We start from the raw sequence: 21297 nt of genomic DNA, 5'->3' as shown, positions 1-21297 counted from the left end.
CTTGTGGAATTTCAACTCTTTGTCCGTTTTTTCCCACAAGGCTGAAATATGTGCCCTCGCTTTGAAATAAGTAAGCAAGGTTAGTTTGTATTTCATCCAACAATCTGTGCTACAAATTATGGCTACAGTATATGCAATTTCATCCACTTTTTGAGATTGCCTTTCGCTTACGGCCACACCGGCCTGAGTACGCCTGATCTCGTCCGATCTCGGAAGCTAAGCAGGGTCGGGCCTGGTTAGTACTTGGATGGGAGACCGCCTGGGAATACCAGGTGCTGTAAGCTTTTTGTCACTGCCTTGTGGAATTTCAACTCTTTGTCCGTTTTTTCCCACAAGGCTGAAATATGTGCCCTCGCTTTGAAATAAGTAAGCAAGGTTAGTTTGTATTTCATCCAACAATCTGTGCTACAAATTATGGCTACAGTATATGCAATTTCATCCACTTTTTGAGATTGCCTTTCGCTTACGGCCACACCGGCCTGAGTACGCCTGATCTCGTCCGATCTCGGAAGCTAAGCAGGGTCGGGCCTGGTTAGTACTTGGATGGGAGACCGCCTGGGAATACCAGGTGCTGTAAGCTTTTTGTCACTGCCTTGTGGAATTTCAACTCTTTGTCCGTTTTTTCCCACAAGGCTGAAATATGTGCCCTCGCTTTGAAATAAGTAAGCAAGGTTAGTTTGTATTTCATCCAACAATCTGTGCTACAAATTATGGCTACAGTATATGCAATTTCATCCACTTTTTGAGATTGCCTTTCGCTTACGGCCACACCGGCCTGAGTACGCCTGATCTCGTCCGATCTCGGAAGCTAAGCAGGGTCGGGCCTGGTTAGTACTTGGATGGGAGACCGCCTGGGAATACCAGGTGCTGTAAGCTTTTTGTCACTGCCTTGTGGAATTTCAACTCTTTGTCCGTTTTTTCCCACAAGGCTGAAATATGTGCCCTCGCTTTGAAATAAGTAAGCAAGGTTAGTTTGTATTTCATCCAACAATCTGTGCTACAAATTATGGCTACAGTATATGCAATTTCTTCCACTTTTTGAGTGACACAAGATGCTTATCTAAATGGTGGAAATGCAACAGCTGTTAATCAGGCTCACTTTGACTTTACATGTGCACCAAGAGATAGTTTCTCGCTTACGGCCACACCGGCCTGAGTACGCCTGATCTCGTCCGATCTCGGAAGCTAAGCAGGGTCGGGCCTGGTTAGTACTTGGATGGGAGACCGCCTGGGAATACCAGGTGCTGTAAGCTTTTTGTCACTGCCTTGTGGAATTTCAACTCTTTGTCCGTTTTTTCCCACAAGGCTGAAATATGTGCCCTCGCTTTGAAATAAGTAAGCAAGGTTAGTTTGTATTTCATCCAACAATCTGTGCTACAAATTATGGCTACAGTATATGCAATTTCATCCACTTTTTGAGATTGCCTTTCGCTTACGGCCACACCGGCCTGAGTACGCCTGATCTCGTCCGATCTCGGAAGCTAAGCAGGGTCGGGCCTGGTTAGTACTTGGATGGGAGACCGCCTGGGAATACCAGGTGCTGTAAGCTTTTTGTCACTGCCTTGTGGAATTTCAACTCTTTGTCCGTTTTTTCCCACAAGGCTGAAATATGTGCCCTCGCTTTGAAATAAGTAAGCAAGGTTAGTTTGTATTTCATCCAACAATCTGTGCTACAAATTATGGCTACAGTATATGCAATTTCATCCACTTTTTGAGATTGCCTTTCGCTTACGGCCACACCGGCCTGAGTACGCCTGATCTCGTCCGATCTCGGAAGCTAAGCAGGGTCGGGCCTGGTTAGTACTTGGATGGGAGACCGCCTGGGAATACCAGGTGCTGTAAGCTTTTTGTCACTGCCTTGTGGAATTTCAACTCTTTGTCCGTTTTTTCCCACAAGGCTGAAATATGTGCCCTCGCTTTGAAATAAGTAAGCAAGGTTAGTTTGTATTTCATCCAACAATCTGTGCTACAAATTATGGCTACAGTATATGCAATTTCATCCACTTTTTGAGATTGCCTTTCGCTTACGGCCACACCGGCCTGAGTACGCCTGATCTCGTCCGATCTCGGAAGCTAAGCAGGGTCGGGCCTGGTTAGTACTTGGATGGGAGACCGCCTGGGAATACCAGGTGCTGTAAGCTTTTTGTCACTGCCTTGTGGAATTTCAACTCTTTGTCCGTTTTTTCCCACAAGGCTGAAATATGTGCCCTCGCTTTGAAATAAGTAAGCAAGGTTAGTTTGTATTTCATCCAACAATCTGTGCTACAAATTATGGCTACAGTATATGCAATTTCTTCCACTTTTTGAGTGACACAAAGATGCTTATCTAAATGGTGGAAATGCAACAGCTGTTAATCAGGCTCACTTTGACTTTACATAGTGCACCAAGAGATAGTTTCTCGCTTACGGCCACACCGGCCTGAGTACGCCTGATCTCGTCCGATCTCGGAAGCTAAGCAGGGTCGGGCCTGGTTAGTACTTGGATGGGAGACCGCCTGGGAATACCAGGTGCTGTAAGCTTTTTGTCACTGCCTTGTGGAATTTCAACTCTTTGTCCGTTTTTTCCCACAAGGCTGAAATATGTGCCCTCGCTTTGAAATAAGTAAGCAAGGTTAGTTTGTATTTCATCCAACAATCTGTGCTACAAATTATGGCTACAGTATATGCAATTTCATCCACTTTTTGAGATTGCCTTTCGCTTACGGCCACACCGGCCTGAGTACGCCTGATCTCGTCCGATCTCGGAAGCTAAGCAGGGTCGGGCCTGGTTAGTACTTGGATGGGAGACCGCCTGGGAATACCAGGTGCTGTAAGCTTTTTGTCACTGCCTTGTGGAATTTCAACTCTTTGTCCGTTTTTTCCCACAAGGCTGAAATATGTGCCCTCGCTTTGAAATAAGTAAGCAAGGTTAGTTTGTATTTCATCCAACAATCTGTGCTACAAATTATGGCTACAGTATATGCAATTTCATCCACTTTTTGAGATTGCCTTTCGCTTACGGCCACACCGGCCTGAGTACGCCTGATCTCGTCCGATCTCGGAAGCTAAGCAGGGTCGGGCCTGGTTAGTACTTGGATGGGAGACCGCCTGGGAATACCAGGTGCTGTAAGCTTTTTGTCACTGCCTTGTGGAATTTCAACTCTTTGTCCGTTTTTTCCCACAAGGCTGAAATATGTGCCCTCGCTTTGAAATAAGTAAGCAAGGTTAGTTTGTATTTCATCCAACAATCTGTGCTACAAATTATGGCTACAGTATATGCAATTTCTTCCACTTTTTGAGTGACACAAAGATGCTTATCTAAATGGTGGAAATGCAACAGCTGTTAATCAGGCTCACTTTGACTTTACATAGTGCACCAAGAGATAGTTTCTCGCTTACGGCCACACCGGCCTGAGTACGCCTGATCTCGTCCGATCTCGGAAGCTAAGCAGGGTCGGGCCTGGTTAGTACTTGGATGGGAGACCGCCTGGGAATACCAGGTGCTGTAAGCTTTTTGTCACTGCCTTGTGGAATTTCAACTCTTTGTCCGTTTTTTCCCACAAGGCTGAAATATGTGCCCTCGCTTTGAAATAAGTAAGCAAGGTTAGTTTGTATTTCATCCAACAATCTGTGCTACAAATTATGGCTACAGTATATGCAATTTCATCCACTTTTTGAGATTGCCTTTCGCTTACGGCCACACCGGCCTGAGTACGCCTGATCTCGTCCGATCTCGGAAGCTAAGCAGGGTCGGGCCTGGTTAGTACTTGGATGGGAGACCGCCTGGGAATACCAGGTGCTGTAAGCTTTTTGTCACTGCCTTGTGGAATTTCAACTCTTTGTCCGTTTTTTCCCACAAGGCTGAAATATGTGCCCTCGCTTTGAAATAAGTAAGCAAGGTTAGTTTGTATTTCATCCAACAATCTGTGCTACAAATTATGGCTACAGTATATGCAATTTCATCCACTTTTTGAGATTGCCTTTCGCTTACGGCCACACCGGCCTGAGTACGCCTGATCTCGTCCGATCTCGGAAGCTAAGCAGGGTCGGGCCTGGTTAGTACTTGGATGGGAGACCGCCTGGGAATACCAGGTGCTGTAAGCTTTTTGTCACTGCCTTGTGGAATTTCAACTCTTTGTCCGTTTTTTCCCACAAGGCTGAAATATGTGCCCTCGCTTTGAAATAAGTAAGCAAGGTTAGTTTGTATTTCATCCAACAATCTGTGCTACAAATTATGGCTACAGTATATGCAATTTCTTCCACTTTTTGAGTGACACAAAGATGCTTATCTAAATGGTGGAAATGCAACAGCTGTTAATCAGGCTCACTTTGACTTTACATAGTGCACCAAGAGATAGTTTCTCGCTTACGGCCACACCGGCCTGAGTACGCCTGATCTCGTCCGATCTCGGAAGCTAAGCAGGGTCGGGCCTGGTTAGTACTTGGATGGGAGACCGCCTGGGAATACCAGGTGCTGTAAGCTTTTTGTCACTGCCTTGTGGAATTTCAACTCTTTGTCCGTTTTTTCCCACAAGGCTGAAATATGTGCCCTCGCTTTGAAATAAGTAAGCAAGGTTAGTTTGTATTTCATCCAACAATCTGTGCTACAAATTATGGCTACAGTATATGCAATTTCATCCACTTTTTGAGATTGCCTTTCGCTTACGGCCACACCGGCCTGAGTACGCCTGATCCGATCTCGGAAGCTAAGCAGGGTCGGGCCTGGTTAGTACTTGGATGGGAGACCGCCTGGGAATACCAGGTGCTGTAAGCTTTTTGTCACTGCCTTGTGGAATTTCAACTCTTTGTCCGTTTTTTCCCACAAGGCTGAAATATGTGCCCTCGCTTTGAAATAAGTAAGCAAGGTTAGTTTGTATTTCATCCAACAATCTGTGCTACAAATTATGGCTACAGTATATGCAATTTCATCCACTTTTTGAGATTGCCTTTCGCTTACGGCCACACCGGCCTGAGTACGCCTGATCTCGTCCGATCTCGGAAGCTAAGCAGGGTCGGGCCTGGTTAGTACTTGGATGGGAGACCGCCTGGGAATACCAGGTGCTGTAAGCTTTTTGTCACTGCCTTGTGGAATTTCAACTCTTTGTCCGTTTTTTCCCACAAGGCTGAAATATGTGCCCTCGCTTTGAAATAAGTAAGCAAGGTTAGTTTGTATTTCATCCAACAATCTGTGCTACAAATTATGGCTACAGTATATGCAATTTCTTCCACTTTTTGAGTGACACAAAGATGCTTATCTAAATGGTGGAAATGCAACAGCTGTTAATCAGGCTCACTTTGACTTTACATAGTGCACCAAGAGATAGTTTCTCGCTTACGGCCACACCGGCCTGAGTACGCCTGATCTCGTCCGATCTCGGAAGCTAAGCAGGGTCGGGCCTGGTTAGTACTTGGATGGGAGACCGCCTGGGAATACCAGGTGCTGTAAGCTTTTTGTCACTGCCTTGTGGAATTTCAACTCTTTGTCCGTTTTTTTCCCACAAGGCTGAAATATGTGCCCTCGCTTTGAAATAAGTAAGCAAGGTTAGTTTGTATTTCATCCAACAATCTGTGCTACAAATTATGGCTACAGTATATGCAATTTCATCCACTTTTTGAGATTGCCTTTCGCTTACGGCCACACCGGCCTGAGTACGCCTGATCTCGTCCGATCTCGGAAGCTAAGCAGGGTCGGGCCTGGTTAGTACTTGGATGGGAGACCGCCTGGGAATACCAGGTGCTGTAAGCTTTTTGTCACTGCCTTGTGGAATTTCAACTCTTTGTCCGTTTTTTTCCCACAAGGCTGAAATATGTGCCCTCGCTTTGAAATAAGTAAGCAAGGTTAGTTTGTATTTCATCCAACAATCTGTGCTACAAATTATGGCTACAGTATATGCAATTTCTTCCACTTTTTGAGTGACACAAAGATGCTTATCTAAATGGTGGAAATGCAACAGCTGTTAATCAGGCTCACTTTGACTTTACATAGTGCACCAAGAGATAGTTTCTCGCTTACGGCCACACCGGCCTGAGTACGCCTGATCTCGTCCGATCTCGGAAGCTAAGCAGGGTCGGGCCTGGTTAGTACTTGGATGGGAGACCGCCTGGGAATACCAGGTGCTGTAAGCTTTTTGTCACTGCCTTGTGGAATTTCAACTCTTTGTCCGTTTTTTCCCACAAGGCTGAAATATGTGCCCTCGCTTTGAAATAAGTAAGCAAGGTTAGTTTGTATTTCATCCAACAATCTGTGCTACAAATTATGGCTACAGTATATGCAATTTCATCCACTTTTTGAGATTGCCTTTCGCTTACGGCCACACCGGCCTGAGTACGCCTGATCTCGTCCGATCTCGGAAGCTAAGCAGGGTCGGGCCTGGTTAGTACTTGGATGGGAGACCGCCTGGGAATACCAGGTGCTGTAAGCTTTTTGTCACTGCCTTGTGGAATTTCAACTCTTTGTCCGTTTTTTCCCACAAGGCTGAAATATGTGCCCTCGCTTTGAAATAAGTAAGCAAGGTTAGTTTGTATTTCATCCAACAATCTGTGCTACAAATTATGGCTACAGTATATGCAATTTCATCCACTTTTTGAGATTGCCTTTCGCTTACGGCCACACCGGCCTGAGTACGCCTGATCTCGTCCGATCTCGGAAGCTAAGCAGGGTCGGGCCTGGTTAGTACTTGGATGGGAGACCGCCTGGGAATACCAGGTGCTGTAAGCTTTTTGTCACTGCCTTGTGGAATTTCAACTCTTTGTCCGTTTTTTCCCACAAGGCTGAAATATGTGCCCTCGCTTTGAAATAAGTAAGCAAGGTTAGTTTGTATTTCATCCAACAATCTGTGCTACAAATTATGGCTACAGTATATGCAATTTCATCCACTTTTTGAGATTGCCTTTCGCTTACGGCCACACCGGCCTGAGTACGCCTGATCTCGTCCGATCTCGGAAGCTAAGCAGGGTCGGGCCTGGTTAGTACTTGGATGGGAGACCGCCTGGGAATACCAGGTGCTGTAAGCTTTTTGTCACTGCCTTGTGGAATTTCAACTCTTTGTCCGTTTTTTCCCACAAGGCTGAAATATGTGCCCTCGCTTTGAAATAAGTAAGCAAGGTTAGTTTGTATTTCATCCAACAATCTGTGCTACAAATTATGGCTACAGTATATGCAATTTCTTCCACTTTTTGAGTGACACAAAGATGCTTATCTAAATGGTGGAAATGCAACAGCTGTTAATCAGGCTCACTTTGACTTTACATAGTGCACCAAGAGATAGTTTCTCGCTTACGGCCACACCGGCCTGAGTACGCCTGATCTCGTCCGATCTCGGAAGCTAAGCAGGGTCGGGCCTGGTTAGTACTTGGATGGGAGACCGCCTGGGAATACCAGGTGCTGTAAGCTTTTTGTCACTGCCTTGTGGAATTTCAACTCTTTGTCCGTTTTTTCCCACAAGGCTGAAATATGTGCCCTCGCTTTGAAATAAGTAAGCAAGGTTAGTTTGTATTTCATCCAACAATCTGTGCTACAAATTATGGCTACAGTATATGCAATTTCATCCACTTTTTGAGATTGCCTTTCGCTTACGGCCACACCGGCCTGAGTACGCCTGATCTCGTCCGATCTCGGAAGCTAAGCAGGGTCGGGCCTGGTTAGTACTTGGATGGGAGACCGCCTGGGAATACCAGGTGCTGTAAGCTTTTTGTCACTGCCTTGTGGAATTTCAACTCTTTGTCCGTTTTTTCCCACAAGGCTGAAATATGTGCCCTCGCTTTGAAATAAGTAAGCAAGGTTAGTTTGTATTTCATCCAACAATCTGTGCTACAAATTATGGCTACAGTATATGCAATTTCATCCACTTTTTGAGATTGCCTTTCGCTTACGGCCACACCGGCCTGAGTACGCCTGATCTCGTCCGATCTCGGAAGCTAAGCAGGGTCGGGCCTGGTTAGTACTTGGATGGGAGACCGCCTGGGAATACCAGGTGCTGTAAGCTTTTTGTCACTGCCTTGTGGAATTTCAACTCTTTGTCCGTTTTTTCCCACAAGGCTGAAATATGTGCCCTCGCTTTGAAATAAGTAAGCAAGGTTAGTTTGTATTTCATCCAACAATCTGTGCTACAAATTATGGCTACAGTATATGCAATTTCTTCCACTTTTTGAGTGACACAAAGATGCTTATCTAAATGGTGGAAATGCAACAGCTGTTAATCAGGCTCACTTTGACTTTACATAGTGCACCAAGAGATAGTTTCTCGCTTACGGCCACACCGGCCTGAGTACGCCTGATCTCGTCCGATCTCGGAAGCTAAGCAGGGTCGGGCCTGGTTAGTACTTGGATGGGAGACCGCCTGGGAATACCAGGTGCTGTAAGCTTTTTGTCACTGCCTTGTGGAATTTCAACTCTTTGTCCGTTTTTTCCCACAAGGCTGAAATATGTGCCCTCGCTTTGAAATAAGTAAGCAAGGTTAGTTTGTATTTCATCCAACAATCTGTGCTACAAATTATGGCTACAGTATATGCAATTTCATCCACTTTTTGAGATTGCCTTTCGCTTACGGCCACACCGGCCTGAGTACGCCTGATCTCGGAAGCTAAGCAGGGTCGGGCCTGGTTAGTACTTGGATGGGAGACCGCCTGGGAATACCAGGTGCTGTAAGCTTTTTGTCACTGCCTTGTGGAATTTCAACTCTTTGTCCGTTTTTTCCCACAAGGCTGAAATATGTGCCCTCGCTTTGAAATAAGTAAGCAAGGTTAGTTTGTATTTCATCCAACAATCTGTGCTACAAATTATGGCTACAGTATATGCAATTTCATCCACTTTTTGAGATTGCCTTTCGCTTACGGCCACACCGGCCTGAGTACGCCTGATCTCGTCCGATCTCGGAAGCTAAGCAGGGTCGGGCCTGGTTAGTACTTGGATGGGAGACCGCCTGGGAATACCAGGTGCTGTAAGCTTTTTGTCACTGCCTTGTGGAATTTCAACTCTTTGTCCGTTTTTTCCCACAAGGCTGAAATATGTGCCCTCGCTTTGAAATAAGTAAGCAAGGTTAGTTTGTATTTCATCCAACAATCTGTGCTACAAATTATGGCTACAGTATATGCAATTTCTTCCACTTTTTGAGTGACACAAAGATGCTTATCTAAATGGTGGAAATGCAACAGCTGTTAATCAGGCTCACTTTGACTTTACATAGTGCACCAAGAGATAGTTTCTCGCTTACGGCCACACCGGCCTGAGTACGCCTGATCTCGTCCGATCTCGGAAGCTAAGCAGGGTCGGGCCTGGTTAGTACTTGGATGGGAGACCGCCTGGGAATACCAGGTGCTGTAAGCTTTTTGTCACTGCCTTGTGGAATTTCAACTCTTTGTCCGTTTTTTCCCACAAGGCTGAAATATGTGCCCTCGCTTTGAAATAAGTAAGCAAGGTTAGTTTGTATTTCATCCAACAATCTGTGCTACAAATTATGGCTACAGTATATGCAATTTCTTCCACTTTTTGAGTGACACAAAGATGCTTATCTAAATGGTGGAAATGCAACAGCTGTTAATCAGGCTCACTTTGACTTTACATAGTGCACCAAGAGATAGTTTCTCGCTTACGGCCACACCGGCCTGAGTACGCCTGATCTCGTCCGATCTCGGAAGCTAAGCAGGGTCGGGCCTGGTTAGTACTTGGATGGGAGACCGCCTGGGAATACCAGGTGCTGTAAGCTTTTTGTCACTGCCTTGTGGAATTTCAACTCTTTGTCCGTTTTTTCCCACAAGGCTGAAATATGTGCCCTCGCTTTGAAATAAGTAAGCAAGGTTAGTTTGTATTTCATCCAACAATCTGTGCTACAAATTATGGCTACAGTATATGCAATTTCATCCACTTTTTGAGATTGCCTTTCGCTTACGGCCACACCGGCCTGAGTACGCCTGATCTCGTCCGATCTCGGAAGCTAAGCAGGGTCGGGCCTGGTTAGTACTTGGATGGGAGACCGCCTGGGAATACCAGGTGCTGTAAGCTTTTTGTCACTGCCTTGTGGAATTTCAACTCTTTGTCCGTTTTTTCCCACAAGGCTGAAATATGTGCCCTCGCTTTGAAATAAGTAAGCAAGGTTAGTTTGTATTTCATCCAACAATCTGTGCTACAAATTATGGCTACAGTATATGCAATTTCATCCACTTTTTGAGATTGCCTTTCGCTTACGGCCACACCGGCCTGAGTACGCCTGATCTCGTCCGATCTCGGAAGCTAAGCAGGGTCGGGCCTGGTTAGTACTTGGATGGGAGACCGCCTGGGAATACCAGGTGCTGTAAGCTTTTTGTCACTGCCTTGTGGAATTTCAACTCTTTGTCCGTTTTTTCCCACAAGGCTGAAATATGTGCCCTCGCTTTGAAATAAGTAAGCAAGGTTAGTTTGTATTTCATCCAACAATCTGTGCTACAAATTATGGCTACAGTATATGCAATTTCTTCCACTTTTTGAGTGACACAAAGATGCTTATCTAAATGGTGGAAATGCAACAGCTGTTAATCAGGCTCACTTTGACTTTACATAGTGCACCAAGAGATAGTTTCTCGCTTACGGCCACACCGGCCTGAGTACGCCTGATCTCGTCCGATCTCGGAAGCTAAGCAGGGTCGGGCCTGGTTAGTACTTGGATGGGAGACCGCCTGGGAATACCAGGTGCTGTAAGCTTTTTGTCACTGCCTTGTGGAATTTCAACTCTTTGTCCGTTTTTTCCCACAAGGCTGAAATATGTGCCCTCGCTTTGAAATAAGTAAGCAAGGTTAGTTTGTATTTCATCCAACAATCTGTGCTACAAATTATGGCTACAGTATATGCAATTTCTTCCACTTTTTGAGTGACACAAAGATGCTTATCTAAATGGTGGAAATGCAACAGCTGTTAATCAGGCTCACTTTGACTTTACATAGTGCACCAAGAGATAGTTTCTCGCTTACGGCCACACCGGCCTGAGTACGCCTGATCTCGTCCGATCTCGGAAGCTAAGCAGGGTCGGGCCTGGTTAGTACTTGGATGGGAGACCGCCTGGGAATACCAGGTGCTGTAAGCTTTTTGTCACTGCCTTGTGGAATTTCAACTCTTTGTCCGTTTTTTCCCACAAGGCTGAAATATGTGCCCTCGCTTTGAAATAAGTAAGCAAGGTTAGTTTGTATTTCATCCAACAATCTGTGCTACAAATTATGGCTACAGTATATGCAATTTCATCCACTTTTTGAGATTGCCTTTCGCTTACGGCCACACCGGCCTGAGTACGCCTGATCTCGTCCGATCTCGGAAGCTAAGCAGGGTCGGGCCTGGTTAGTACTTGGATGGGAGACCGCCTGGGAATACCAGGTGCTGTAAGCTTTTTGTCACTGCCTTGTGGAATTTCAACTCTTTGTCCGTTTTTTCCCACAAGGCTGAAATATGTGCCCTCGCTTTGAAATAAGTAAGCAAGGTTAGTTTGTATTTCATCCAACAATCTGTGCTACAAATTATGGCTACAGTATATGCAATTTCTTCCACTTTTTGAGTGACACAAAGATGCTTATCTAAATGGTGGAAATGCAACAGCTGTTAATCAGGCTCACTTTGACTTTACATAGTGCACCAAGAGATAGTTTCTCGCTTACGGCCACACCGGCCTGAGTACGCCTGATCTCGTCCGATCTCGGAAGCTAAGCAGGTCGGGCCTGGTTAGTACTTGGATGGGAGACCGCCTGGGAATACCAGGTGCTGTAAGCTTTTTGTCACTGCCTTGTGGAATTTCAACTCTTTGTCCGTTTTTTCCCACAAGGCTGAAATATGTGCCCTCGCTTTGAAATAAGTAAGCAAGGTTAGTTTGTATTTCATCCAACAATCTGTGCTACAAATTATGGCTACAGTATATGCAATTTCTTCCACTTTTTGAGTGACACAAAGATGCTTATCTAAATGGTGGAAATGCAACAGCTGTTAATCAGGCTCACTTTGACTTTACATAGTGCACCAAGAGATAGTTTCTCGCTTACGGCCACACCGGCCTGAGTACGCCTGATCTCGTCCGATCTCGGAAGCTAAGCAGGGTCGGGCCTGGTTAGTACTTGGATGGGAGACCGCCTGGGAATACCAGGTGCTGTAAGCTTTTTGTCACTGCCTTGTGGAATTTCAACTCTTTGTCCGTTTTTTCCCACAAGGCTGAAATATGTGCCCTCGCTTTGAAATAAGTAAGCAAGGTTAGTTTGTATTTCATCCAACAATCTGTGCTACAAATTATGGCTACAGTATATGCAATTTCATCCACTTTTTGAGATTGCCTTTCGCTTACGGCCACACCGGCCTGAGTACGCCTGATCTCGTCCGATCTCGGAAGCTAAGCAGGGTCGGGCCTGGTTAGTACTTGGATGGGAGACCGCCTGGGAATACCAGGTGCTGTAAGCTTTTTGTCACTGCCTTGTGGAATTTCAACTCTTTGTCCGTTTTTTCCCACAAGGCTGAAATATGTGCCCTCGCTTTGAAATAAGTAAGCAAGGTTAGTTTGTATTTCATCCAACAATCTGTGCTACAAATTATGGCTACAGTATATGCAATTTCTTCCACTTTTTGAGTGACACAAAGATGCTTATCTAAATGGTGGAAATGCAACAGCTGTTAATCAGCTCACTTTGACTTTACATAGTGCACCAAGAGATAGTTTCTCGCTTACGGCCACACCGGCCTGAGTACGCCTGATCTCGTCCGATCTCGGAAGCTAAGCAGGGTCGGGCCTGGTTAGTACTTGGATGGGAGACCGCCTGGGAATACCAGGTGCTGTAAGCTTTTTGTCACTGCCTTGTGGAATTTCAACTCTTTGTCCGTTTTTTCCCACAAGGCTGAAATATGTGCCCTCGCTTTGAAATAAGTAAGCAAGGTTAGTTTGTATTTCATCCAACAATCTGTGCTACAAATTATGGCTACAGTATATGCAATTTCATCCACTTTTTGAGATTGCCTTTCGCTTACGGCCACACCGGCCTGAGTACGCCTGATCTCGTCCGATCTCGGAAGCTAAGCAGGGTCGGGCCTGGTTAGTACTTGGATGGGAGACCGCCTGGGAATACCAGGTGCTGTAAGCTTTTTGTCACTGCCTTGTGGAATTTCAACTCTTTGTCCGTTTTTTCCCACAAGGCTGAAATATGTGCCCTCGCTTTGAAATAAGTAAGCAAGGTTAGTTTGTATTTCATCCAACAATCTGTGCTACAAATTATGGCTACAGTATATGCAATTTCTTCCACTTTTTGAGTGACACAAAGATGCTTATCTAAATGGTGGAAATGCAACAGCTGTTAATCAGGCTCACTTTGACTTTACATAGTGCACCAAGAGATAGTTTCTCGCTTACGGCCACACCGGCCTGAGTACGCCTGATCTCGTCCGATCTCGGAAGCTAAGCAGGGTCGGGCCTGGTTAGTACTTGGATGGGAGACCGCCTGGGAATACCAGGTGCTGTAAGCTTTTTGTCACTGCCTTGTGGAATTTCAACTCTTTGTCCGTTTTTTCCCACAAGGCTGAAATATGTGCCCTCGCTTTGAAATAAGTAAGCAAGGTTAGTTTGTATTTCATCCAACAATCTGTGCTACAAATTATGGCTACAGTATATGCAATTTCATCCACTTTTTGAGATTGCCTTTCGCTTACGGCCACACCGGCCTGAGTACGCCTGATCTCGTCCGATCTCGGAAGCTAAGCAGGGTCGGGCCTGGTTAGTACTTGGATGGGAGACCGCCTGGGAATACCAGGTGCTGTAAGCTTTTTGTCACTGCCTTGTGGAATTTCAACTCTTTGTCCGTTTTTTCCCACAAGGCTGAAATATGTGCCCTCGCTTTGAAATAAGTAAGCAAGGTTAGTTTGTATTTCATCCAACAATCTGTGCTACAAATTATGGCTACAGTATATGCAATTTCTTCCACTTTTTGAGTGACACAAAGATGCTTATCTAAATGGTGGAAATGCAACAGCTGTTAATCAGGCTCACTTTGACTTTACATAGTGCACCAAGAGATAGTTTCTCGCTTACGGCCACACCGGCCTGAGTACGCCTGATCTCGTCCGATCTCGGAAGCTAAGCAGGGTCGGGCCTGGTTAGTACTTGGATGGGAGACCGCCTGGGAATACCAGGTGCTGTAAGCTTTTTGTCACTGCCTTGTGGAATTTCAACTCTTTGTCCGTTTTTTCCCACAAGGCTGAAATATGTGCCCTCGCTTTGAAATAAGTAAGCAAGGTTAGTTTGTATTTCATCCAACAATCTGTGCTACAAATTATGGCTACAGTATATGCAATTTCATCCACTTTTTGAGATTGCCTTTCGCTTACGGCCACACCGGCCTGAGTACGCCTGATCTCGTCCGATCTCGGAAGCTAAGCAGGGTCGGGCCTGGTTAGTACTTGGATGGGAGACCGCCTGGGAATACCAGGTGCTGTAAGCTTTTTGTCACTGCCTTGTGGAATTTCAACTCTTTGTCCGTTTTTTCCCACAAGGCTGAAATATGTGCCCTCGCTTTGAAATAAGTAAGCAAGGTTAGTTTGTATTTCATCCAACAATCTGTGCTACAAATTATGGCTACAGTATATGCAATTTCATCCACTTTTTGAGATTGCCTTTCGCTTACGGCCACACCGGCCTGAGTACGCCTGATCTCGTCCGATCTCGGAAGCTAAGCAGGGTCGGGCCTGGTTAGTACTTGGATGGGAGACCGCCTGGGAATACCAGGTGCTGTAAGCTTTTTGTCACTGCCTTGTGGAATTTCAACTCTTTGTCCGTTTTTTCCCACAAGGCTGAAATATGTGCCCTCGCTTTGAAATAAGTAAGCAAGGTTAGTTTGTATTTCATCCAACAATCTGTGCTACAAATTATGGCTACAGTATATGCAATTTCATCCACTTTTTGAGATTGCCTTTCGCTTACGGCCACACCGGCCTGAGTACGCCTGATCTCGTCCGATCTCGGAAGCTAAGCAGGGTCGGGCCTGGTTAGTACTTGGATGGGAGACCGCCTGGGAATACCAGGTGCTGTAAGCTTTTTGTCACTGCCTTGTGGAATTTCAACTCTTTGTCCGTTTTTTCCCACAAGGCTGAAATATGTGCCCTCGCTTTGAAATAAGTAAGCAAGGTTAGTTTGTATTTCATCCAACAATCTGTGCTACAAATTATGGCTACAGTATATGCAATTTCTTCCACTTTTTGAGTGACACAAAGATGCTTATCTAAATGGTGGAAATGCAACAGCTGTTAATCAGGCTCACTTTGACTTTACATAGTGCACCAAGAGATAGTTTCTCGCTTACGGCCACACCGGCCTGAGTACGCCTGATCTCGTCCGATCTCGGAAGCTAAGCAGGGTCGGGCCTGGTTAGTACTTGGATGGGAGACCGCCTGGGAATACCAGGTGCTGTAAGCTTTTTGTCACTGCCTTGTGGAATTTCAACTCTTTGTCCGTTTTTTCCCACAAGGCTGAAATATGTGCCCTCGCTTTGAAATAAGTAAGCAAGGTTAGTTTGTATTTCATCCAACAATCTGTGCTACAAATTATGGCTACAGTATATGCAATTTCATCCACTTTTTGAGATTGCCTTTCGCTTACGGCCACACCGGCCTGAGTACGCCTGATCTCGTCCGATCTCGGAAGCTAAGCAGGGTCGGGCCTGGTTAGTACTTGGATGGGAGACCGCCTGGGAATACCAGGTGCTGTAAGCTTTTTGTCACTGCCTTGTGGAATTTCAACTCTTTGTCCGTTTTTTCCCACAAGGCTGAAATATGTGCCCTCGCTTTGAAATAAGTAAGCAAGGTTAGTTTGTATTTCATCCAACAATCTGTGCTACAAATTATGGCTACAGTATATGCAATTTCTTCCACTTTTTGAGTGACACAAAGATGCTTATCTAAATGGTGGAAATGCAACAGCTGTTAATCAGGCTCACTTTGACTTTACATGGTGCACCAAGAGATAGTTTCTCGCTTACGGCCACACCGGCCTGAGTACGCCTGATCTCGTCCGATCTCGGAAGCTAAGCAGGGTCGGGCCTGGTTAGTACTTGGATGGGAGACCGCCTGGGAATACCAGGTGCTGTAAGCTTTTTGTCACTGCCTTGTGGAATTTCAACTCTTTGTCCGTTTTTTCCCACAAGGCTGAAATATGTGCCCTCGCTTTGAAATAAGTAAGCAAGGTTAGTTTGTATTTCATCCAACAATCTGTGCTACAAATTATGGCTACAGTATATGCAATTTCATCCACTTTTTGAGATTGCCTTTCGCTTACGGCCACACCGGCCTGAGTACGCCTGATCTCGTCCGATCTCGGAAGCTAAGCAGGGTCGGGCCTGGTTAGTACTTGGATGGGAGACCGCCTGGGAATACCAGGTGCTGTAAGCTTTTTGTCACTGCCTTGTGGAATTTCAACTCTTTGTCCGTTTTTTCCCACAAGGCTGAAATATGTGCCCTCGCTTTGAAATAAGTAAGCAAGGTTAGTTTGTATTTCATCCAACAATCTGTGCTACAAATTATGGCTACAGTATATGCAATTTCATCCACTTTTTGAGATTGCCTTTCGCTTACGGCCACACCGGCCTGAGTACGCCTGATCTCGTCCGATCTCGGAAGCTAAGCAGGGTCGGGCCTGGTTAGTACTTGGATGGGAGACCGCCTGGGAATACCAGGTGCTGTAAGCTTTTTGTCACTGCCTTGTGGAATTTCAACTCTTTGTCCGTTTTTTCCCACAAGGCTGAAATATGTGCCCTCGCTTTGAAATAAGTAAGCAAGGTTAGTTTGTATTTCATCCAACAATCTGTGCTACAAATTATGGCTACAGTATATGCAATTTCATCCACTTTTTGAGATTGCCTTTCGCTTACGGCCACACCGGCCTGAGTACGCCTGATCTCGTCCGATCTCGGAAGCTAAGCAGGGTCGGGCCTGGTTAGTACTTGGATGGGAGACCGCCTGGGAATACCAGGTGCTGTAAGCTTTTTGTCACTGCCTTGTGGAATTTCAACTCTTTGTCCGTTTTTTCCCACAAGGCTGAAATATGTGCCCTCGCTTTGAAATAAGTAAGCAAGGTTAGTTTGTATTTCATCCAACAATCTGTGCTACAAATTATGGCTACAGTATATGCAATTTCATCCACTTTTTGAGATTGCCTTTCGCTTACGGCCACACCGGCCTGAGTACGCCTGATCTCGTCCGATCTCGGAAGCTAAGCAGGGTCGGGCCTGGTTAGTACTTGGATGGGAGACCGCCTGGGAATACCAGGTGCTGTAAGCTTTTTGTCACTGCCTTGTGGAATTTCAACTCTTTGTCCGTTTTTTCCCACAAGGCTGAAATATGTGCCCTCGCTTTGAAATAAGTAAGCAAGGTTAGTTTGTATTTCATCCAACAATCTGTGCTACAAATTATGGCTACAGTATATGCAATTTCTCGCTGATCTCGTCCGATCTCGGAAGCTAAGCAGGGTCGGGCCTGGTTAGTACTTGGATGGGAGACCGCCTGGGAATACCAGGTGCTGTAAGCTTTTTGTCACTGCCTTGTGGAATTTCAACTCTTTGTCCGTTTTTTCCCACAAGGCTGAAATATGTGCCCTCGCTTTGAAATAAGTAAGCAAGGTTAGTTTGTATTTCATCCAACAATCTGTGCTACAAATTATGGCTACAGTATATGCAATTTCATCCACTTTTTGAGATTGCCTTTCGCTTACGGCCACACCGGCCTGAGTACGCCTGATCTCGTCCGATCTCGGAAGCTAAGCAGGGTCGGGCCTGGTTAGTACTTGGATGGGAGACCGCCTGGGAATACCAGGTGCTGTAAGCTTTTTGTCACTGCCTTGTGGAATTTCAACTCTTTGTCCGTTTTTTCCCACAAGGCTGAAATATGTGCCCTCGCTTTGAAATAAGTAAGCAAGGTTAGTTTGTATTTCATCCAACAATCTGTGCTACAAATTATGGCTACAGTATATGCAATTTCTTCCACTTTTTGAGTGACACAAAGATGCTTATCTAAATGGTGGAAATGCAACAGCTGTTAATCAGGCTCACTTTGACTTTACATAGTGCACCAAGAGATAGTTTCTCGCTTACGGCCACACCGGCCTGAGTACGCCTGATCTCGTCCGATCTCGGAAGCTAAGCAGGGTCGGGCCTGGTTAGTACTTGGATGGGAGACCGCCTGGGAATACCAGGTGCTGTAAGCTTTTTGTCACTGCCTTGTGGAATTTCAACTCTTTGTCCGTTTTTTCCCACAAGGCTGAAATATGTGCCCTCGCTTTGAAATAAGTAAGCAAGGTTAGTTTGTATTTCATCCAACAATCTGTGCTACAAATTATGGCTACAGTATATGCAATTTCATCCACTTTTTGAGATTGCCTTTCGCTTACGGCCACACCGGCCTGAGTACGCCTGATCTCGTCCGATCTCGGAAGCTAAGCAGGGTCGGGCCTGGTTAGTACTTGGATGGGAGACCGCCTGGGAATACCAGGTGCTGTAAGCTTTTTGTCACTGCCTTGTGGAATTTCAACTCTTTGTCCGTTTTTTCCCACAAGGCTGAAATATGTGCCCTCGCTTTGAAATAAGTAAGCAAGGTTAGTTTGTATTTCATCCAACAATCTGTGCTACAAATTATGGCTACAGTATATGCAATTTCTCGCTGATCTCGTCCGATCTCGGAAGCTAAGCAGGGTCGGGCCTGGTTAGTACTTGGATGGGAGACCGCCTGGGAATACCAGGTGCTGTAAGCTTTTTGTCACTGCCTTGTGGAATTTCAACTCTTTGTCCGTTTTTTCCCACAAGGCTGAAATATGTGCCCTCGCTTTGAAATAAGTAAGCAAGGTTAGTTTGTATTTCATCCAACAATCTGTGCTACAAATTATGGCTACAGTATATGCAATTTCATCCACTTTTTGAGATTGCCTTTCGCTTACGGCCACACCGGCCTGAGTACGCCTGATCTCGTCCGATCTCGGAAGCTAAGCAGGGTCGGGCCTGGTTAGTACTTGGATGGGAGACCGCCTGGGAATACCAGGTGCTGTAAGCTTTTTGTCACTGCCTTGTGGAATTTCAACTCTTTGTCCGTTTTTTCCCACAAGGCTGAAATATGTGCCCTCGCTTTGAAATAAGTAAGCAAGGTTAGTTTGTATTTCATCCAACAATCTGTGCTACAAATTATGGCTACAGTATATGCAATTTCTTCCACTTTTTGAGTGACACAAAGATGCTTATCTAAATGGTGGAAATGCAACAGCTGTTAATCAGGCTCACTTTGACTTTACATAGTGCACCAAGAGATAGTTTCTCGCTTACGGCCACACCGGCCTGAGTACGCCTGATCTCGTCCGATCTCGGAAGCTAAGCAGGGTCGGGCCTGGTTAGTACTTGGATGGGAGACCGCCTGGGAATACCAGGTGCTGTAAGCTTTTTGTCACTGCCTTGTGGAATTTCAACTCTTTGTCCGTTTTTTCCCACAAGGCTGAAATATGTGCCCTCGCTTTGAAATAAGTAAGCAAGGTTAGTTTGTATTTCATCCAACAATCTGTGCTACAAATTATGGCTACAGTATATGCAATTTCATCCACTTTTTGAGATTGCCTTTCGCTTACGGCCACACCGGCCTGAGTACGCCTGATCTCGTCCGATCTCGGAAGCTAAGCAGGGTCGGGCCTGGTTAGTACTTGGATGGGAGACCGCCTGGGAATACCAGGTGCTGTAAGCTTTTTGTCACTGCCTTGTGGAATTTCAACTCTTTGTCCGTTTTTTCCCACAAGGCTGAAATATGTGCCCTCGCTTTGAAATAAGTAAGCAAGGTTAGTTTGTATTTCATCCAACAATCTGTGCTACAAATTATGGCTACAGTATATGCAATTTCATCCACTTTTTGAGATTGCCTTTCGCTTACGGCCACACCGGCCTGAGTACGCCTGATCTCGTCCGATCTCGGAAGCTAAGCAGGGTCGGGCCTGGTTAGTACTTGGATGGGAGACCGCCTGGGAATACCAGGTGCTGTAAGCTTTTTGTCACTGCCTTGTGGAATTTCAACTCTTTGTCCGTTTTTTCCCACAAGGCTGAAATATGTGCCCTCGCTTTGAAATAAGTAAGCAAGGTTAGTTTGTATTTCATCCAACAATCTGTGCTACAAATTATGGCTACAGTATATGCAATTTCTCGCTGATCTCGTCCGATCTCGGAAGCTAAGCAGGGTCGGGCCTGGTTAGTACTTGGATGGGAGACCGCCTGGGAATACCAGGTGCTGTAAGCTTTTTGTCACTGCCTTGTGGAATTTCAACTCTTTGTCCGTTTTTTCCCACAAGGCTGAAATATGTGCCCTCGCTTTGAAATAAGTAAGCAAGGTTAGTTTGTATTTCATCCAACAATCTGTGCTACAAATTATGGCTACAGTATATGCAATTTCATCCACTTTTTGAGATTGCCTTTCGCTTACGGCCACACCGGCCTGAGTACGCCTGATCTCGTCCGATCTCGGAAGCTAAGCAGGGTCGGGCCTGGTTAGTACTTGGATGGGAGACCGCCTGGGAATACCAGGTGCTGTAAGCTTTTTGTCACTGCCTTGTGGAATTTCAACTCTTTGTCCGTTTTTTCCCACAAGGCTGAAATATGTGCCCTCGCTTTGAAATAAGTAAGCAAGGTTAGTTTGTATTTCATCCAACAATCTGTGCTACAAATTATGGCTACAGTATATGCAATTTCTTCCACTTTTTGAGTGACACAAAGATGCTTATCTAAATGGTGGAAATGCAACAGCTGTTAATCAGGCTCACTTTGACTTTACATAGTGCACCAAGAGATAGTTTCTCGCTTACGGCCACACCGGCCTGAGTACGCCTGATCTCGTCCGATCTCGGAAGCTAAGCAGGGTCGGGCCTGGTTAGTACTTGGATGGGAGACCGCCTGGGAATACCAGGTGCTGTAAGCTTTTTGTCACTGCCTTGTGGAATTTCAACTCTTTGTCCGTTTTTTCCCACAAGGCTGAAATATGTGCCCTCGCTTTGAAATAAGTAAGCAAGGTTAGTTTGTATTTCATCCAACAATCTGTGCTACAAATTATGGCTACAGTATATGCAATTTCATCCACTTTTTGAGATTGCCTTTCGCTTACGGCCACACCGGCCTGAGTACGCCTGATCTCGTCCGATCTCGGAAGCTAAGCAGGGTCGGGCCTGGTTAGTACTTGGATGGGAGACCGCCTGGGAATACCAGGTGCTGTAAGCTTTTTGTCACTGCCTTGTGGAATTTCAACTCTTTGTCCGTTTTTTCCCACAAGGCTGAAATATGTGCCCTCGCTTTGAAATAAGTAAGCAAGGTTAGTTTGTATTTCATCCA

At 45.5% G+C, this 21297-nt stretch overlaps 61 non-coding genes and 2 pseudogenes across 61 annotated transcripts; all 63 read left to right on the top strand.

Moving 5' to 3' along the window:
* Positions 1–165: 165 nt before the first annotated feature.
* On the top strand, positions 166–284 carry LOC118957868. Its single transcript, XR_005046971.1, has one exon. It is a non-coding gene; the product is annotated as a 5S ribosomal RNA (ribosomal RNA).
* Positions 285–461: 177 nt separating this feature from the next.
* LOC118957867 lies at positions 462–580 on the top strand. The gene has a single exon (XR_005046970.1). It is a non-coding gene; the product is annotated as a 5S ribosomal RNA (ribosomal RNA).
* A 177-nt stretch (positions 581–757) lies between these two features.
* On the top strand, positions 758–876 carry LOC118957866. The gene has a single exon (XR_005046969.1). It is a non-coding gene; the product is annotated as a 5S ribosomal RNA (ribosomal RNA).
* Positions 877–1134: 258 nt separating this feature from the next.
* LOC118957865 lies at positions 1135–1253 on the top strand. Its single transcript, XR_005046968.1, has one exon. It is a non-coding gene; the product is annotated as a 5S ribosomal RNA (ribosomal RNA).
* A 177-nt stretch (positions 1254–1430) lies between these two features.
* Positions 1431–1549, top strand: LOC118957863. The gene has a single exon (XR_005046966.1). It is a non-coding gene; the product is annotated as a 5S ribosomal RNA (ribosomal RNA).
* A 177-nt stretch (positions 1550–1726) lies between these two features.
* LOC118957862 lies at positions 1727–1845 on the top strand. The gene has a single exon (XR_005046965.1). It is a non-coding gene; the product is annotated as a 5S ribosomal RNA (ribosomal RNA).
* A 177-nt stretch (positions 1846–2022) lies between these two features.
* LOC118957861 lies at positions 2023–2141 on the top strand. Its single transcript, XR_005046964.1, has one exon. It is a non-coding gene; the product is annotated as a 5S ribosomal RNA (ribosomal RNA).
* Positions 2142–2401: 260 nt separating this feature from the next.
* On the top strand, positions 2402–2520 carry LOC118957860. The gene has a single exon (XR_005046963.1). It is a non-coding gene; the product is annotated as a 5S ribosomal RNA (ribosomal RNA).
* A 177-nt stretch (positions 2521–2697) lies between these two features.
* On the top strand, positions 2698–2816 carry LOC118957859. Its single transcript, XR_005046962.1, has one exon. It is a non-coding gene; the product is annotated as a 5S ribosomal RNA (ribosomal RNA).
* A 177-nt stretch (positions 2817–2993) lies between these two features.
* LOC118957858 lies at positions 2994–3112 on the top strand. Its single transcript, XR_005046961.1, has one exon. It is a non-coding gene; the product is annotated as a 5S ribosomal RNA (ribosomal RNA).
* Positions 3113–3372: 260 nt separating this feature from the next.
* On the top strand, positions 3373–3491 carry LOC118957857. Its single transcript, XR_005046960.1, has one exon. It is a non-coding gene; the product is annotated as a 5S ribosomal RNA (ribosomal RNA).
* Positions 3492–3668: 177 nt separating this feature from the next.
* LOC118957856 lies at positions 3669–3787 on the top strand. Its single transcript, XR_005046959.1, has one exon. It is a non-coding gene; the product is annotated as a 5S ribosomal RNA (ribosomal RNA).
* Positions 3788–3964: 177 nt separating this feature from the next.
* LOC118957855 lies at positions 3965–4083 on the top strand. The gene has a single exon (XR_005046958.1). It is a non-coding gene; the product is annotated as a 5S ribosomal RNA (ribosomal RNA).
* A 260-nt stretch (positions 4084–4343) lies between these two features.
* LOC118957854 lies at positions 4344–4462 on the top strand. The gene has a single exon (XR_005046957.1). It is a non-coding gene; the product is annotated as a 5S ribosomal RNA (ribosomal RNA).
* A 177-nt stretch (positions 4463–4639) lies between these two features.
* On the top strand, positions 4640–4753 carry LOC118957970 (annotated as a pseudogene).
* Positions 4754–4930: 177 nt separating this feature from the next.
* Positions 4931–5049, top strand: LOC118957852. The gene has a single exon (XR_005046955.1). It is a non-coding gene; the product is annotated as a 5S ribosomal RNA (ribosomal RNA).
* Positions 5050–5309: 260 nt separating this feature from the next.
* On the top strand, positions 5310–5428 carry LOC118957851. The gene has a single exon (XR_005046954.1). It is a non-coding gene; the product is annotated as a 5S ribosomal RNA (ribosomal RNA).
* Positions 5429–5606: 178 nt separating this feature from the next.
* Positions 5607–5725, top strand: LOC118957850. Its single transcript, XR_005046953.1, has one exon. It is a non-coding gene; the product is annotated as a 5S ribosomal RNA (ribosomal RNA).
* A 261-nt stretch (positions 5726–5986) lies between these two features.
* On the top strand, positions 5987–6105 carry LOC118957849. The gene has a single exon (XR_005046952.1). It is a non-coding gene; the product is annotated as a 5S ribosomal RNA (ribosomal RNA).
* A 177-nt stretch (positions 6106–6282) lies between these two features.
* Positions 6283–6401, top strand: LOC118957848. Its single transcript, XR_005046951.1, has one exon. It is a non-coding gene; the product is annotated as a 5S ribosomal RNA (ribosomal RNA).
* Positions 6402–6578: 177 nt separating this feature from the next.
* On the top strand, positions 6579–6697 carry LOC118957846. The gene has a single exon (XR_005046949.1). It is a non-coding gene; the product is annotated as a 5S ribosomal RNA (ribosomal RNA).
* A 177-nt stretch (positions 6698–6874) lies between these two features.
* Positions 6875–6993, top strand: LOC118957845. The gene has a single exon (XR_005046948.1). It is a non-coding gene; the product is annotated as a 5S ribosomal RNA (ribosomal RNA).
* Positions 6994–7253: 260 nt separating this feature from the next.
* Positions 7254–7372, top strand: LOC118957844. The gene has a single exon (XR_005046947.1). It is a non-coding gene; the product is annotated as a 5S ribosomal RNA (ribosomal RNA).
* A 177-nt stretch (positions 7373–7549) lies between these two features.
* Positions 7550–7668, top strand: LOC118957843. Its single transcript, XR_005046946.1, has one exon. It is a non-coding gene; the product is annotated as a 5S ribosomal RNA (ribosomal RNA).
* Positions 7669–7845: 177 nt separating this feature from the next.
* LOC118957842 lies at positions 7846–7964 on the top strand. Its single transcript, XR_005046945.1, has one exon. It is a non-coding gene; the product is annotated as a 5S ribosomal RNA (ribosomal RNA).
* A 260-nt stretch (positions 7965–8224) lies between these two features.
* LOC118957840 lies at positions 8225–8343 on the top strand. Its single transcript, XR_005046943.1, has one exon. It is a non-coding gene; the product is annotated as a 5S ribosomal RNA (ribosomal RNA).
* Positions 8344–8520: 177 nt separating this feature from the next.
* On the top strand, positions 8521–8629 carry LOC118957976 (annotated as a pseudogene).
* A 177-nt stretch (positions 8630–8806) lies between these two features.
* Positions 8807–8925, top strand: LOC118957839. Its single transcript, XR_005046942.1, has one exon. It is a non-coding gene; the product is annotated as a 5S ribosomal RNA (ribosomal RNA).
* A 260-nt stretch (positions 8926–9185) lies between these two features.
* Positions 9186–9304, top strand: LOC118957838. The gene has a single exon (XR_005046941.1). It is a non-coding gene; the product is annotated as a 5S ribosomal RNA (ribosomal RNA).
* A 260-nt stretch (positions 9305–9564) lies between these two features.
* LOC118957837 lies at positions 9565–9683 on the top strand. The gene has a single exon (XR_005046940.1). It is a non-coding gene; the product is annotated as a 5S ribosomal RNA (ribosomal RNA).
* Positions 9684–9860: 177 nt separating this feature from the next.
* On the top strand, positions 9861–9979 carry LOC118957836. The gene has a single exon (XR_005046939.1). It is a non-coding gene; the product is annotated as a 5S ribosomal RNA (ribosomal RNA).
* A 177-nt stretch (positions 9980–10156) lies between these two features.
* On the top strand, positions 10157–10275 carry LOC118957835. Its single transcript, XR_005046938.1, has one exon. It is a non-coding gene; the product is annotated as a 5S ribosomal RNA (ribosomal RNA).
* Positions 10276–10535: 260 nt separating this feature from the next.
* LOC118957834 lies at positions 10536–10654 on the top strand. The gene has a single exon (XR_005046937.1). It is a non-coding gene; the product is annotated as a 5S ribosomal RNA (ribosomal RNA).
* A 260-nt stretch (positions 10655–10914) lies between these two features.
* Positions 10915–11033, top strand: LOC118957833. The gene has a single exon (XR_005046936.1). It is a non-coding gene; the product is annotated as a 5S ribosomal RNA (ribosomal RNA).
* Positions 11034–11210: 177 nt separating this feature from the next.
* Positions 11211–11329, top strand: LOC118957832. Its single transcript, XR_005046935.1, has one exon. It is a non-coding gene; the product is annotated as a 5S ribosomal RNA (ribosomal RNA).
* Positions 11330–11589: 260 nt separating this feature from the next.
* Positions 11590–11707, top strand: LOC118957935. Its single transcript, XR_005047038.1, has one exon. It is a non-coding gene; the product is annotated as a 5S ribosomal RNA (ribosomal RNA).
* Positions 11708–11967: 260 nt separating this feature from the next.
* On the top strand, positions 11968–12086 carry LOC118957831. Its single transcript, XR_005046934.1, has one exon. It is a non-coding gene; the product is annotated as a 5S ribosomal RNA (ribosomal RNA).
* A 177-nt stretch (positions 12087–12263) lies between these two features.
* On the top strand, positions 12264–12382 carry LOC118957829. Its single transcript, XR_005046932.1, has one exon. It is a non-coding gene; the product is annotated as a 5S ribosomal RNA (ribosomal RNA).
* A 259-nt stretch (positions 12383–12641) lies between these two features.
* Positions 12642–12760, top strand: LOC118957828. Its single transcript, XR_005046931.1, has one exon. It is a non-coding gene; the product is annotated as a 5S ribosomal RNA (ribosomal RNA).
* Positions 12761–12937: 177 nt separating this feature from the next.
* LOC118957827 lies at positions 12938–13056 on the top strand. Its single transcript, XR_005046930.1, has one exon. It is a non-coding gene; the product is annotated as a 5S ribosomal RNA (ribosomal RNA).
* Positions 13057–13316: 260 nt separating this feature from the next.
* Positions 13317–13435, top strand: LOC118957826. Its single transcript, XR_005046929.1, has one exon. It is a non-coding gene; the product is annotated as a 5S ribosomal RNA (ribosomal RNA).
* Positions 13436–13612: 177 nt separating this feature from the next.
* Positions 13613–13731, top strand: LOC118957825. Its single transcript, XR_005046928.1, has one exon. It is a non-coding gene; the product is annotated as a 5S ribosomal RNA (ribosomal RNA).
* A 260-nt stretch (positions 13732–13991) lies between these two features.
* Positions 13992–14110, top strand: LOC118957824. Its single transcript, XR_005046927.1, has one exon. It is a non-coding gene; the product is annotated as a 5S ribosomal RNA (ribosomal RNA).
* Positions 14111–14287: 177 nt separating this feature from the next.
* On the top strand, positions 14288–14406 carry LOC118957823. Its single transcript, XR_005046926.1, has one exon. It is a non-coding gene; the product is annotated as a 5S ribosomal RNA (ribosomal RNA).
* A 177-nt stretch (positions 14407–14583) lies between these two features.
* Positions 14584–14702, top strand: LOC118957822. The gene has a single exon (XR_005046925.1). It is a non-coding gene; the product is annotated as a 5S ribosomal RNA (ribosomal RNA).
* Positions 14703–14879: 177 nt separating this feature from the next.
* On the top strand, positions 14880–14998 carry LOC118957821. The gene has a single exon (XR_005046924.1). It is a non-coding gene; the product is annotated as a 5S ribosomal RNA (ribosomal RNA).
* A 260-nt stretch (positions 14999–15258) lies between these two features.
* Positions 15259–15377, top strand: LOC118957820. Its single transcript, XR_005046923.1, has one exon. It is a non-coding gene; the product is annotated as a 5S ribosomal RNA (ribosomal RNA).
* Positions 15378–15554: 177 nt separating this feature from the next.
* Positions 15555–15673, top strand: LOC118957818. Its single transcript, XR_005046921.1, has one exon. It is a non-coding gene; the product is annotated as a 5S ribosomal RNA (ribosomal RNA).
* A 260-nt stretch (positions 15674–15933) lies between these two features.
* On the top strand, positions 15934–16052 carry LOC118957817. Its single transcript, XR_005046920.1, has one exon. It is a non-coding gene; the product is annotated as a 5S ribosomal RNA (ribosomal RNA).
* A 177-nt stretch (positions 16053–16229) lies between these two features.
* On the top strand, positions 16230–16348 carry LOC118957816. The gene has a single exon (XR_005046919.1). It is a non-coding gene; the product is annotated as a 5S ribosomal RNA (ribosomal RNA).
* Positions 16349–16525: 177 nt separating this feature from the next.
* On the top strand, positions 16526–16644 carry LOC118957815. The gene has a single exon (XR_005046918.1). It is a non-coding gene; the product is annotated as a 5S ribosomal RNA (ribosomal RNA).
* Positions 16645–16821: 177 nt separating this feature from the next.
* Positions 16822–16940, top strand: LOC118957814. The gene has a single exon (XR_005046917.1). It is a non-coding gene; the product is annotated as a 5S ribosomal RNA (ribosomal RNA).
* A 177-nt stretch (positions 16941–17117) lies between these two features.
* Positions 17118–17236, top strand: LOC118957813. The gene has a single exon (XR_005046916.1). It is a non-coding gene; the product is annotated as a 5S ribosomal RNA (ribosomal RNA).
* Positions 17237–17660: 424 nt separating this feature from the next.
* LOC118957812 lies at positions 17661–17779 on the top strand. Its single transcript, XR_005046915.1, has one exon. It is a non-coding gene; the product is annotated as a 5S ribosomal RNA (ribosomal RNA).
* A 260-nt stretch (positions 17780–18039) lies between these two features.
* On the top strand, positions 18040–18158 carry LOC118957811. Its single transcript, XR_005046914.1, has one exon. It is a non-coding gene; the product is annotated as a 5S ribosomal RNA (ribosomal RNA).
* A 177-nt stretch (positions 18159–18335) lies between these two features.
* On the top strand, positions 18336–18454 carry LOC118957810. The gene has a single exon (XR_005046913.1). It is a non-coding gene; the product is annotated as a 5S ribosomal RNA (ribosomal RNA).
* Positions 18455–18878: 424 nt separating this feature from the next.
* On the top strand, positions 18879–18997 carry LOC118957809. The gene has a single exon (XR_005046912.1). It is a non-coding gene; the product is annotated as a 5S ribosomal RNA (ribosomal RNA).
* Positions 18998–19257: 260 nt separating this feature from the next.
* On the top strand, positions 19258–19376 carry LOC118957807. Its single transcript, XR_005046910.1, has one exon. It is a non-coding gene; the product is annotated as a 5S ribosomal RNA (ribosomal RNA).
* Positions 19377–19553: 177 nt separating this feature from the next.
* LOC118957806 lies at positions 19554–19672 on the top strand. Its single transcript, XR_005046909.1, has one exon. It is a non-coding gene; the product is annotated as a 5S ribosomal RNA (ribosomal RNA).
* A 177-nt stretch (positions 19673–19849) lies between these two features.
* On the top strand, positions 19850–19968 carry LOC118957805. The gene has a single exon (XR_005046908.1). It is a non-coding gene; the product is annotated as a 5S ribosomal RNA (ribosomal RNA).
* Positions 19969–20392: 424 nt separating this feature from the next.
* Positions 20393–20511, top strand: LOC118957804. The gene has a single exon (XR_005046907.1). It is a non-coding gene; the product is annotated as a 5S ribosomal RNA (ribosomal RNA).
* Positions 20512–20771: 260 nt separating this feature from the next.
* On the top strand, positions 20772–20890 carry LOC118957803. The gene has a single exon (XR_005046906.1). It is a non-coding gene; the product is annotated as a 5S ribosomal RNA (ribosomal RNA).
* Positions 20891–21067: 177 nt separating this feature from the next.
* On the top strand, positions 21068–21186 carry LOC118957802. The gene has a single exon (XR_005046905.1). It is a non-coding gene; the product is annotated as a 5S ribosomal RNA (ribosomal RNA).
* The last annotated feature ends 111 nt before the right edge of the window (positions 21187–21297 follow it).

Source organism: Oncorhynchus mykiss, unplaced genomic scaffold (genome assembly GCF_013265735.2).
Source record: "Oncorhynchus mykiss isolate Arlee unplaced genomic scaffold, USDA_OmykA_1.1 un_scaffold_476, whole genome shotgun sequence".
NCBI lineage: Eukaryota > Metazoa > Chordata > Actinopteri > Salmoniformes > Salmonidae > Oncorhynchus > Oncorhynchus mykiss.
The sequence above is the reverse complement of the archived record's forward strand: the minus strand, read 5'-3'. Positions and strand labels throughout refer to the sequence as shown.